Here is a 12247-nt window from a genome sequence, read left to right on the forward strand (position 1 = left end):
CCTGCCTCTGCCTCCCGAGTGCTGAGATTAAAGGCGTGCTCCACCACCACCCGGCTTTGTTTTTGTTTTGTCTTGTTTTTTGAGACAGGGTTTCTCTGTAGCTTTGGAACCTGTCCTGGAGCTAGCTCTTGTAGACCAGGCTGGCCCTGAACTCGTAGAGATCCACCTGCCTCTGGCTCCAGAGTGCTGGGATTAAAGGTGTACCTGATTAACCTTATCTCCTTGACTTTCCCCTTTTAAAGACCACTTTGTCCTGAATAAACTTTCGGCACTGGCGTTCTTTTTTCTCTACCACAATACTTGTTTGTTGGTTCTTAACTGCTTCTTTCTTCTCACAAATTGAAGCTCCCAGCTCCGTGAGTAAAACATTAGTTAACTCAAGTTTGTATCCCCAGTGCCTAGACTGATGTCTGGTATACAGTAGGTTTCAATAAATGTTACAACTATGGCTTTGCTAAACCCCTTTATGTTGAGTCAAAGGATGGGAAGAAAGCTGTGAAAATGTTACCTGCACAACTGGAGTGGCTGCCGCGCTCACGAACCAATCGACAGGTGCAATGGTTACTTGTACAAGGTCAAGCTAGCCAAACTTTGGGCGTGGATGGGGAATGCTCTCCAAGCCCACCCCTTAATGAGGAGCTATTGTCTGGTTGGGGAGGTCTCCAGGATCTGGTGATGACTCCACACCTAAGCACACATAGACAACACTAATCTGACTCAGTGGGTTTTCTTTTTAAGGACATGAAATATGAGTGAGGGATATACTGGGGCATCTGTGGAAAACTGGAGGGCATAAAAATCAAAATACTTTGTATACATGCGTAAAATCCTCAAATAAGGAGGAAGCTGGGTAAGCGGCAGCATTTCTCTCTCCCTGCTTTGATTGTGGATACAATGTAACAAACGAATTGTGATACAGTGTAACAAACTGCCATCTTGACTTCCCTACCATCATGCGCATATAGACCAAAATGAACCCTTCATACCTTAAGGTGCTCCTGTCAGTTACTTGAGCATGGCAACAACAAAGCCTAATTAACACAAAGGGATTCCCCTGGGAAACAAGGGGCTAAATAGCCAATCACATGAGGTACAAGACCCACACATACAAATCTGAAGACTGCAGAGACAGCTCCGCGATAAGAGTAAATACTGTTCTTGCAGAGGACCTGAACTCAATCTCCAGCACCTATGCTGGGGGGGGGGGTACAGCTGTTTGTAGCTCCAGCTCCAGGGAGATGCAATGCCTCTGGCCTCTTGGAGTGCCTGTACTCGTGTGCACACACCCTCACACAGATACAAGTAATTTAAAATAAGAAAAATCACTAGCTGGGTGTGATGGTGCACAGTTTTAATCTCAGCGCTTGGGAGACAGAGGCAGGAGGATCTCTGTGAGTTCGAGGACTGCCTGGTCTACAGACCGAGTTCCAGGACAGCTACACAGAGAAACTCTGTCTCAAAAAACAAAAAAACAAACAAACAACAAAAAGATCTTTAAGGAACTGGAGAAATGGAGTGGTTAAGAGCACTTGTTGCTCTTGCAGAGGACCCAGGTTCGGCATCCACATGGTAGCTTTCAACCAGCTGTACCTCTCTTTCCATGGGATCTGACACATTCTGACCTTTTTCGGCACCAGGCATAGATGTGGTATACATGCACTCATATACAGAAAATAAAGAAATCTATTTTTTTTCAATAAATCTTTTAAAAGTCAACCATATGGACACATACTGGCAGTGAGCGGTAAACTTTTTAAAAAAATGAATAAAAATCCCTCTAGGGTCTTTCCTTTGATAATATATCACATTATTAAAAAATCCACCTGTCTAGGGTCTAAGACAACCACAGGGAAGAACAACGGAGGGAAGGAAGCCGGCAAGGACAACCTCCCAGAGCCTCCTATGGTGATGGGGAAGCTAGCAATGGTGCTGATGGAAGTGGTATGGGTGATGATGGTGGTGATGGTTTGGGATGTGGTGATGCTGCTGAGGCACCATGACCGTGACCACGGCTGACACAGTAGGGCTGCCAGGAAGCTGTACTAACTAATACATGTCTTTGCAACCTTTCACACTTCCCGGTTGCCTACTGCATCCAGCAAGTCTATCTCCATGGCCTAATCTGCGCCTACATCTCCTCCCAGACTCAGAAAATCTCTAAGGTGGGTACTGCAGTGCTCTACAGCTTTCTGATGACAGCGAGCAAGGTGGCATTGGTAGAGAACTGTGGTGGACAGCTAGAATCCCAGCAACTGAGCCGACAGTTACAATAGCACACACATGTAGAGACATGTAAAGACACGTTGAAGAAGGCGTAGCTGATCCAAGGCCTTCTGACCTTTGGACAAGAGCCAGATTCTTCATGCTCATCAGGAATCTCACAGGAAGGAGAGAAAGACCTCACCTCAGCCTGCCAGTGGAAATCCACTTCCACGCTACCCCTTCTTGACACACAGGAGCCGGTGAGCCGAAGGCGGGGAAGGAAGCTCTGAGAACCATGGGCTGAGCATGGCCCTTCCCATCTTCACATCTAGTTCCTGCTCTTCTCCTTTGGCGTATTTCTGCCTTTGCGTTTCCCTGAAGTTGCCCTGATTTGCCATTCTCTCTGGAGTCCAGCTTGTTGTGTTTTGTGTCTCTACTCCCAAGCTGGATCCAGTGTCCCTCCATCCACACCTCCAGCTCCCAAGTCAGTCCTGGCACGCATCGCAGTCTGACATAACTTCTGTTTACTCAATGCTAGCCGCTCCGGAACAGGGTAGACTGCGGCCTCTTTGTTCTTTTATCTCCAGAGCGAGGCGGCTGTCTTAGGTAGGATCTATTGCTGCAAGGAAACACCGTGACCAAAAAGCAAGTTGCAGGCGAAAGGGTTTATTTGGCTTACATTTCCATATTGCTGTTCATCACCAAGAAAGTCAGGACAGGAACTCAAAAAGGGCAGGAATCTAGAGACAGGAGCTGATGCAGAGGACGTAGAGGGGTGTTATCTACTGTCCTGCTTCACATTGCCTGTTCAGCCTGCTTTCTTATAGAACCCAGAACCACAAACCCAGAGATGGTACCACCCACACTAGGCTGGGTCCTCCCCGATCAATGACTGAGACAATGACAGGTTTGCCTACAGCTGAGTCTTATGGAGGCATTTCTTAATGATCCTCTCCTCTCAGATGACTTTATCTTGTGACAAGTTGACACAAAACTATCCAGAATAACAGCTTACCTGAATAATAAGGGACACTCAACAATGTATGTATGTGTGTGGGGGCGGGGGATGGGGTGGGGTGAGCGGGTAGATAGATGGATATGTGGATGGATGGATGCATGCATGCATGCATTCATGGATGGATGAACGGACGGATGGATGGATGGACAGACTGACAGATGGATATGTAGATGAATGGGTAGATGGGTGGATTAATGGATAGGTGGGTGGATGGGCGGGTGGATGGATCAGTGGGTGGATAAATGTCATATATATTTGTCCAAGCTTCTCTAAACCATACACCACAGACTGGCTTGAATGATGTGGAGATAAAAAAAATGAAAGCTGAAGATGTCAGAAGATCTGGTTTCTTCTGAGGCCTCTCTTCTTGGCTGGGAGATGGTTATATTGTTGCTGTGCCCCTCTTTCAGATCTTGCTTTGTGCACATTTGTCTCTGCCCGCTTTTGGTAAGGTCGCCAGTCAGGTTAAATCAGGACTCACTCTAACAACCCCATTTTAACTTAAACAGCCCTTTAAAGACGGTCTCCAATGCAGTTACATTATATAAGGTACTAGAGGGTTTCAACACATAAGTGTATAAAGACAGCTCAGCTCACAACGGATGGATGGATAGATGGATGGATGGATGGATGGATGGATGGATGGATGGATGGATGGATGAATTGGTCAGTACATGACCTAGAATGCCTACCTGGTTTTCAACATCCTCCACTATCAAGTATTCACCCTTAAATGAAGGGAATATCGGGGATAAAACTTTGCAAGTTTAGTGGAAGTACACATCATGTGTAAATGCAATGATTTTTACGAGGTTCAGACAATACATTATAAATATGGATTGTTAATTTAACAAAAACCAAACAGAAGGGATAAGCAGACATGATAGATTCCTAAGAAATTAAGACAGAGGACTCTAAAATTCCTACTTCCTACACAGGGTTTTTACTCTGCCCTGCCTTGCTCAAGTGTCTCCCACATCTACTTATTAGACTCAAACCACAACAGCAGGGTGGGAGCAGGGGCCAGGGTGTGGGACCCCTTCCTCCACAGTCGTTCTTCATTCAGGCCTTTCTTCCAAGCCCTCCCACCTGGAAATCCTACTGCCTCCTTCTCTGGGAAAACTTGGTCCCAGAAAGCCCTCCTCTTCCTCCGGGCCAGCTCCTCCACCTCGTGGGCCTGAGCAGAAGTGGTAAGCATGGCTGGGTTTGTCTGATGCTGTCTGGAAGACACAGGGCATGTGGTTCTGGAGTTGCAGTTTTCACCATCTGTAAAGCTGCCTCACAGGACCTGTGAAAAGCAATAAATATTAAAAAGCCCATTGTAAGGTTTACATATATATGTACATATAATATACATATGTGTGTGTTATATATAAATATTTCATTGAGGTGTGCCAACTGATTAAGTCCAGGCCTCCCTTACTCAGAAACTACCTGGGTAGTTTCAGCTATTTTTTTTTTTTAAAGTCAATAGAGCCTCTCTATGCTGGAATTCATAGTCCCTAAGGCCTGGGGTACCAGGGAGGTCATAGGGAAGTATCTGTGAAGCATCCAGTGTGTTTGGTTTCAGGAGAACGTCTGTTGCTTGCGGTGTAGCTGGCCTATTATCTTATCTTTTCTCCAGCAAGGCCCTCCGGCGCACATTGTTTGCTGAGCTATCTCACTGCTTATCACTGGGTACTTGCTGGAGGTACTGGGGAAGCCTTTCTTCCATTCAATTCCTGTGCTGCCCGAACAAAGCTGAGTACCTGACCCAGGTGAGGGGATTACAGGAATGTACAAAATAGTCCACTGTCCCTGTCCTGGGGTTCCCAGGCTAGCCACGGAGATCAGGCAAGTAAGGAAGGTGTCCTGGACAGCACTGCATGCTAACAGGAGTAAGCATGGTGAAGAGAGGGTGCCGAGGGAATGGGAGTCATGACATTAGATTATGTGATCAAAGAGACTACAATGAGAACGGGACCTCTGATTTAAAAACCCAAGAAGCGTGAGGTCCAGCCCCTGCCCCCCCCCCAAAAAAAATAACCTGCGGGGAGGGGAACTTCTGGGTAGATAAGAGCAAATGCATCTAGTGTGTGGCGCAGCCAGGAAACCGAAAAGAGACCAGTCTAGCCAGTTTGTGTGAGCAATCGGTTCCATAAATATTTACCGTTTAGCAAGCAAAAGGGAATGAAGCCTGGGCACACAGCTCTTAGCACATGTTGCTAATGCTGTCTTTATGAATTACTGCCACCATATCTCTCCCGGCAACACAGCCCAGCACCCGCAGCAATCCTCGGTACCCAATAAGAGCTCAGAAACCTGGGGAACCAAATCTCACCGTCTGAAGCCATCATCCCTAGCCATCCATACCAGCCGCCTTGAAGTCCAGCTGCCTTGGAGTCTTCTCGTGCCCTCGGATCATAGTCCCATAACTGCGTGCAAAGGCAGCGGGAGATCCCCTTGGCTGTGTGCCTACTCTTTCAAAGAGACAGAGGGAGTATAGGAGTTTGGATGGAGACTTCTAGTCACTTCAGTGCTCTTTGGCTAGCTGGTGCCTGAGCCTTGGACTTGGCTTCCATACCAGCTCTGATAGGGTGGCAGCCAGGAGTAGGAGTCTGTTGTCTGAGACTCGGACGCACCTTCCAGGTTTCTGCCTTGCAGGCAGATTGACAGAGCAAGGGAATGGACTCACCACAGACCTCCAGCTCTAATGAGCTTTGGAGTAACTTGGGGAGCTGTCCAGTTCATAGAAGAGATGGAGAGCCACTTAAAGCATCTTCCAGTCTCTGAGAGGACTTAGTGACTTGGGATAAACCTTGCTCTTTCCTCACAGTGAAGAGCCCATGTTGCTGTTTAACTTAAGCCTCTCTTGTTTCAACAAGCCCAGCTAAAATCCCCTTATGCTTGCTTCAAGAGTATAAAATGCCATTCATCTCTTGACCTATTTCTCCAGTGTGCAGGGAAGGAAAATCAGACAAGAGGTTCACTGACGGGGGCTCCCATTCATCCCCTGCAGCTCAAGGCCGTCCACCAGCACCCAGAGATTTCTAAGTCCCCATCCCAAGCCTGTTTCCCGGTGTGATCAGTGTGCCAGGTAGGAGGAGGAGCTCTTCTCCCTACTGTCCCAAAGTTATCTTCCTGGTTTCCTAAGGGACCTCCCTGCAGCAGGAGGTCTCCCCGCCCCCTTCCTCCTGGCGTCTCCTCAGCATCTATCTCTACCCAGCCAAAAATCTGCTCTCTGAGGAAGAAAACACTAGGCTCAGAGTAAGAAAGACTCTCATTTAGAGGACAAGCAAGCTGGTTCCAATCAGGAGTCAAGGACCACACGTGTCTACTTTCCGGGTCCCTACTCCTTTCCGTCAACCACACCGCCTTTTGGATGAGTTGACCTCCAAGGAATCTGGATCCGCTGATAATCTCAACATCAATATTTGGTGTTGATTTAGAAGACTAGGCAGCATGAAAAGTCATTTTTATTTGTTTTTTTTTGTTTTGTTTTGTTTTTGTTTTTTCGAGACAGGGTTTCTCTGTGGTTTTGGAGCCTGTCCTGGAACTAGCTCTTGTAGACCAGGCTGGTCTCGAACTCACAGAGATCCGCCTGCCTCTGCCTCCCAAGTGCTGGGATTAAAGGCGTGCGCCACCACTGCCTGGTGAAAAGTCATTTTTAAATGATTACTGTGTTCTCAAGTACCCCAAACAGAAGAGCCGTCGATAAGTATCTGTTGAATTGCAGAATGGATATCAGTGCCCTAAAGTGGAGGCTGGTGGATCCTGGGAGCGGGAAAAAAGTATTGTCGTCCACCAGAAATGAGCCTTGATTCTGCAAACAGACTTCAGTGAGAAGTCTTCACTGAATAAGTCATCTTCAATAAGAATGACTTGGTCTGTGTTGCCTTCCTAACAGCTGGCCATGGCTGAGATTACAGACTAAACTGAGGTGCCCTGTCACGGAGCCAGGTTCCACCTCAGCCAAGCCATGGAGCTATGAAATCGAAGAATTATGGTGCTGTAAGCTGTGAGGCTGAGGCTTGCACAGAGTTCTGGTTTCTCTTTGGTACTCTGAGGCCGGAGTGCCTCTACGAGGCTATCAAAGCCTCTAGGACTACAGGGCTCCGTAGACCTCTTTCTCTCACTAACAAATGGGTGTTAGCGTGTCTTCCCTGCAAATACCTGGTCTCTCTTCATCCTGAAGTTAGTTACCAGGCCAGTCCAGCAAGGACCAAAGGTTCCGCGGAGGGGAAAGAATGTACACAGCTGTCAGGAGCTGAGCCAGGTGTTTCATCTCCAAGTTCCCTTTGACTCACCACAAGCCTGGAAGGTAAACACAATTGTTGTGATTACAGAGAGACTCAGAAAGGACCAGCAACCCACCCGGCTAACATCCTGCATATGGGACAAACGGGATTGAAACCCATCCTTACCCAAGTTCACACCTGGGCTTGGAGGTGTGATCGTTGTTCCGAGCGGCAAGGGCTCCGTGTCCTCTCTCACGGTCCTTAAGGCTCCCTTCCCGTCTAAGGTAGGCTGTTGGCCTCCTAAATCTGTCACTAGGTTCAGCGTGGCCTCAACACCACTTGTAACCCCCAGCCTACATATTTGTCCCTCTGTGTCTCCTGTGATTCTCTGCACTGGCAATGTCTGGGGGACTTTTGGATAAACAAATTAGCACGCACCTATGTCAGACCACAGTGCCAGACCCATTCATGGTAAGACCCCAGGTATAAGTGTTTCTTAAAAGCTCCTTAGGTGACAAATATGTCAATTCTTGGTTAAGAATTACCAAAACACCAGCTCCCAGGAGGCTTAAGCAGGAGAAAGACAAAAGCAAAGTTTACATGGGGGAAGAGAGCCAGTCCAAAGTCAGCCTGGCCAACAGGAAGTTCCTGTTCCAAAATTTAAAAAGGGTTAGGGATATGGCACAATGGTAGAGTATTTGCTTAGCAAACATGAGGCCCTAACTTTAATCTTAGTACTATAAAAAAAAAATCGTAAATATCTACCCTTGGAACTACAGACGAGGTTCAGTCGTTAAAAGCACTGGCTGCTTTTCCAGGAAACCTGGTTGGATTTTCAGTACCGACATGGCAGCTCAGAACCATCTATAACTCCAATTTCAGGGATATGATGGCCTTTTCTGGCCTCTGAAGGTATCATACACACACTTGGTGTACAGACATATGTGCAATCAGAACGCCTGGTACACATAAACTAAAATGACAAATATATATATGTATATATATACATATATATGTATATACATATATATATTGTTTTTTCGAGACAGGGTTTCTCTGTGGCTTTGGAGCCTGTCCTGGAACTAGCTCTGTAGACCAGGCTGGGCTTGAACTCACAGAGATCCGCCTGCCTCTGCCTCCCGAGTGCTGGATTAAAGGCCTGCGCCACCATCGCCCAGCCGACAAAAATATTTTTAAGCTACCCTTTGTTCCAGATAAAACCATTCCTCACCATCTCCTACACTGCATTTCCTAAGGCCCACAGCTCTCCCCCAGCTCTACCTCACTGGCCCGTTGACTAGAATTCTACCTATGGCATCTATATGGAGAGGTGGGAAAGGGAAGACTTTGTTGAATGCTTGGTAAAGCTGCCAGCTTAGATGTTTGGCTCACCCCAAACACACTAAATAAAAAATGAATTGGATAATGAAACATATACAAGTTTTACACCTAGGAAAATGAGAAATAAATAAAATGAGTCATTTCTTAAAATTTCATGAGAAGCTGGGATATGTAAGCATAGATGAAAATGATTCGGTTAAAAGGGCAAAGTAGAGCATATTCAACTACTTAAATATAAAATTAGACTTTTGAATAAGGGGAGAAATCATCTTGGAAATTTATGCTCTAAATATGACAGCACAGAGGAAACGTATTTGTTAACATGACATGCCATTAATGGGTTATTTCTGGCAGTTAAGGAGATGGCTCCAGTACTTCCTGTTCTTGCAGGGAATGGAGTTTGGTCCCCAGCACCCACACTGGGTAGCTCACAAAAGCCTATAACTCTAGCTCCAGGGGATCTGACATCCTCTTGTGGCTTCCCTGGGTGCCTGCACTATGTGCATATACCGGCCCAGAGATTCACACCTGTGCACATACCAGCCAACAGATGCACACCTGTGCACATATCCGCCCAGAGATTCACACCCCTGCACATACGAGCCAAGAGATGCACACCTGTGCACATACCCGCCCAGAGATTCACACCCCTGCACATACCAGCCAAGAGATTCACACCCCTGCACATACCCACCCAGAGATTCACACCTCTGCACATACCCACCCAGAGATTCACACCCCTGCACATACCCACCCAGAGATTCACACCCCTGCACATACCCGCCCAGAGATTCACATCCGTGCACATACCAGCCAAGAGATGCACACCTGTGTACATACACGCCCAGAGATTCACAGCCATGCACATACCCGCCCAGAGATTCACACCCATGCACATACCCACTTAGAGATGTACAGCCATTCACATACCCACCCAGAGATTCCCTTTTTTTTCATTTGAAACAAGAACTCTGTATCTAATGTTCTTTGCTTAGCTTTTTTCTTGACCATTATTCTAACAACTTGTAACCAAAACTCCAAACAAAGACAAACATCCATAATCCATATTTGGGAATGTGGATGTAATTTTCTAGGCTACTTCCTGCTGATCGAAGGTGCTAATAGTTTTTTTTCCTTTGAAACAGGATTTCTCTGGCTTTGGAGTCTGTCCTGGAACTAGCTCTTCCAGACCAGGCTGACCTTGAACTCACAAGAGATCCATCTGCCTCTTCCTCCTAAATACTGGGATTAAAGGCATGCACCACCACTACCTGGCTAGGGAGGAAGGTGCTGATAATCTTATGGGGACCCAAAGAAAGTTGAGGATTATGGTCAAGTCCTGTCTGGAGTATTCTGTGAGGCAGGATTGTCTCAGCCAACAGTCTTGAGGCCGTTCTGGACGCAGAACTCAGAGGAATTGCAATAGAGTGTTGCACGGATAGAACCATCTTTCAGCAGCATTATTAGGAGGTGTTAGAAACTCGTAGGTATGGTCTTGCTGGAGGAATGAGGTCACTGAGAGCGTGCCCTTGAATATATCCTGTTCTGGTCCTTGTCCTCCTTCTGTCTTTTTTTTTTTTAATATTTATTTATTTATTATGTATACAATATTCTGTCTGTGTATATATCTGCAGGCCAGAAGAGGGCACCAGACCTCATTACAGATGGTTGTGAGCCACCATGTGGTTGCTGGGAATTGAACTCAGGACCTTTGGAAGAGCAGGCAATGCTCTTAACCACTGAGCCATCTCTCCAGCCCCCCTCCTTCTGTCTTATTGCTTCCTCGCTCCCATGAAGACAGCATCTTCTTTTCCCACATGTTCTAATTGTCAGTATGTTCTGCATCAACTCAGACCTAAAAGTGATGGAACTAACTGGCTTTGAACTAAGCCCAATGCATCTTTCCTTCTCCAAGTTAGTCCTCGGGTGCTGTGTCACCGTGTCCAAAGGCTGACACAGAAGTGCTGGCTTTGCCAGGCCAATACAACTTCCTCACCACCACCAAGCTTTCCATCTCAGCCCATGGCAAAGGAAGACTAGTCAACCTTCCCTAGGATTTTTCCAGTCAGGGATGATGGCTTCTTCATCATGACTCAGTGAGGAGGAAAACTCCAAAACCCCAAAAGCTGCCCCCTGCAACCTTGCGTTGATGTGCAGAGCATGACTCCATGGCAACAACGGCCTGGTTTGCAGAGAGAAGCCTACGGGGCTGTGCTTCTCTGGGTTCTCACCCTCGCTGAGGTCATTTCTGCACCACGTTACAAATGAAGAGGGCCTCTTCTTTCCACACCGTGACCAAGTGAGTGACTCAGCCTTTGGTTTGCCACCCTTGCTCTGCTATAGTGGGTTTTCTCTTCTCTGCAAGAGCCTGTGGCTAACCTCTGGTCAGGGATTGCGTAAACTGGCCAATGCCTTTTAAATAAGCCCTGGTGAAGTATGTAGCCTATGGGAATCTGAAAATGCTGTAAATCTATCTATCTTTCTTCCTTCCCTCCTATCTTTCTCTTTCTTTTTGTTCCTTCCTTCTTTCCTTCCTCCTGTTCTTCCTTCCATCCTTCTGTCCTCCCTTCTTTCCTTTCTGGATAATCAGTTGTTAACCATCTCTCAACTTTGCTGAAGAAACCTTGGGCTGGACTTTTGTTCCTAACGATCCAGAGAATTGAGGATCAGACAGCCATCCATGCTGAGCCCACCCACCTCCCACCTGAGACTTTCATGTTGCGCTACATTACAAATGATGAGAACCTCCTCAGGGCAAGCAACTTCGATGTTACAGGGTTTCCAGCTTCACCCTCAAAACAAAATTCCACCTCAAAAATATACAGCCTGCTTGCAGTTAGGCACTTGGGGCAGCCTTCCCTGCTCAGCACTGTCTGGCGCCCTGTTAGCTCCACAGAAAACACACTTGCCTCGGACTCCATCCTGGAGCTCAGGCAGAGGCAAGAGGAAGCCTGCCTGCCTGCCCGCCCGCCCGCCCGCCTGCCTGCCTGCCACATGGGAGAAGAAAGAGAAAAAGAAATACCCAGGCTTCCTGCAGATGTCTGTGTTCCCAGCTAGCTCATCCCTCAGGCTGCCTTCAAGAGCTGGGAAGGAAGAAAGACAGTGTTTTTTCATGCCCTGTGACTCCGCCTACTGGCAGAGAAGACCCAGGAATGCCCAGGCCTCGGCTCAACCCCTCCTTTTGGAAAAGAAGCAAGAATGGGGGGCGGGAGAGGGAGGAACGGAATCTGAGCACAGAGGCTTCTTCAGCTGTCTTCTGAATTATTTTTTGGTGACAGGTGGGGACCACTGGCACTCTTCATACGGGCCACATCTATGGTTTCATTTCTGGAAGCTGTTTCTAAAGAAAAATAAATACTAAAGGGATTGTGTATAGACCTGCTAATTGTTTAACTGTCCAGAACAGGGACAGACAACTAGAGTCTAGACAAATGTCTAGCAGGCAGGAATGTCTGAGTGACTTCAACAC

The 12247-nt window shown here is 47.1% G+C and overlaps 1 long non-coding RNA gene across 1 annotated transcript; it reads right to left on the minus strand.

The window, feature by feature from the left end:
- Positions 1-3358: 3358 nt before the first annotated feature.
- On the minus strand, positions 3359-11861 carry LOC106144064. The gene is made up of 3 exons (XR_001229171.2): positions 11801-11861; positions 7373-7513; positions 3359-4508 (listed from the first exon to the last, which is right to left on the minus strand). It is a non-coding gene; the product is annotated as an uncharacterized LOC106144064 (long non-coding RNA).
- Between the last annotated feature and the right edge of the window lie 386 nt (positions 11862-12247).

Source organism: Microtus ochrogaster, chromosome 24 (genome assembly GCF_000317375.1).
Source record: "Microtus ochrogaster isolate Prairie Vole_2 chromosome 24, MicOch1.0, whole genome shotgun sequence".
Classification (NCBI taxonomy): Eukaryota; Metazoa; Chordata; class Mammalia; order Rodentia; family Cricetidae; genus Microtus; species Microtus ochrogaster.